We start from the raw sequence: 1551 nt of genomic DNA, 5'->3' as shown, positions 1-1551 counted from the left end.
TCATGGTCTGTTCTTCAGGCTCCCAGCGCCTACCGATCAGTAAGGATGATCCCTGGCCAACAGGTACCATGGGTGGAGGGGAAAGAGTTGTGGCTTAGAGGGCATTGCGTTTCTGTCAATGGTGGTGTAGTAATTTGGAAAAGGATATAGACAAAGGTTTTACAGCATGAAGAGTATAGTCAATGTCACTGAATTATACAGTTAGAAGTTGTGGAATTGGAGAATGTTTTGTTGTGTATATTTTTGCCACAATTAGAAAAGATATATAATTACATGAATAATGATGAGCACAAGGAAGAAGAATATGTCTAGAATTGAATATGGTGACAATTGTTGCAACTCTTTTTGATAATGTTGAATTATTGAATTAGATGTGGATGATGTGCTAATAAAACGGTTTTTATAGAAGAAAGTAGATTACCTCCACCCTCCTAACCAGCTGAGGCAGGAGCAGTCTCCCTTTGTAGCTTGCCTGGGTGAATACTTGATGGGGACGGCCATGTTGGGGTCACATTCATAAACCATGCCCTGACTGCTTATTTTCGAGGGCTCTGGATCAATTTTTGTAAGCTCATCTAAAATAATGCATGTGTCCTAATCACTGTCCTGTTCCTGCTTCTGTAGTCCCACCTCTGACTGTGGCATATTGGTCTCCTCCACTCATGCTTTTGTGGCAGTTTTCTTTGCCATCCAGTCTTCTTTTTAAGTCCCTGAATCTGTGCAAACTCTTGGACTCTATTATGGCCTTATGCTAACGGCCTCCCTCATCTGGATGGATGGTATTCTTAAATTGTATTTGAGTTTGGGGAATACTTTTTTACCTTAAAGCACCATACTCCACCAGCAAGGCCCAAGTCCCCAGTATCTCAGCTCTCTTTCTCTGTGGGCTAAGTGCTTATGGCTAATGCTTATGGTTCTGGTTAGTGCTTATGGCCAATGCTATCCCATGTGACCTCCAGTGTAACAGCTTTCTCTGTCTCCTGGATGTAAAAGGTTCTCAGAGGAGGGGACTACAGACTTCCAAAGGACCTGCTCAGCTCCTGCCTCTTCTTGACAGTAGTAAGGTCCCCCTTAGCCTTTGCGGAGTTAATCCTTTTACAAACTACTTTTCCCATCAAGATCATAAACTGACCAATTCCTTTGGTAGGCCTCATTCAGTCCCCCCATGGCTTTAAATACCTTGTTCATATAGTAAACTATCCAATCCTGCTGAGGTTTTCACATACTTTTTTTTTTGGCATAGTAAATTGCTCAATTTATTTGCCAGTTCATGGTCCTGCATATCATCTTAATAGAACTATAAAACCAGAGCCAGCTAAAGATAAACCCTATGCACTGCACTTCTATCCTAGCTTCTGATGGTCTTCCACAATTTTATTAATTCCTTGAATTGTAGAGGAAGCATTCAAGCTCTACTTCTGTTGCCATCTCTTTATATCTCTGGGTCACCTTTTCTTTTTATAAGGAACTAGCAATATTGGAGTAAGGTACATCCTAATGAACTCAACTTGATTACATCTGTAAATAACTGATTTCTAAATAAGGTCACAG

Source organism: Echinops telfairi, unplaced genomic scaffold (assembly GCF_000313985.2).
Source record: "Echinops telfairi isolate 266 unplaced genomic scaffold, ASM31398v2 ScPeMD7_7475;HRSCAF=8513, whole genome shotgun sequence".
Classification (NCBI taxonomy): Eukaryota; Metazoa; Chordata; class Mammalia; order Afrosoricida; family Tenrecidae; genus Echinops; species Echinops telfairi.
This window is presented reverse-complemented; position numbering follows the sequence as displayed.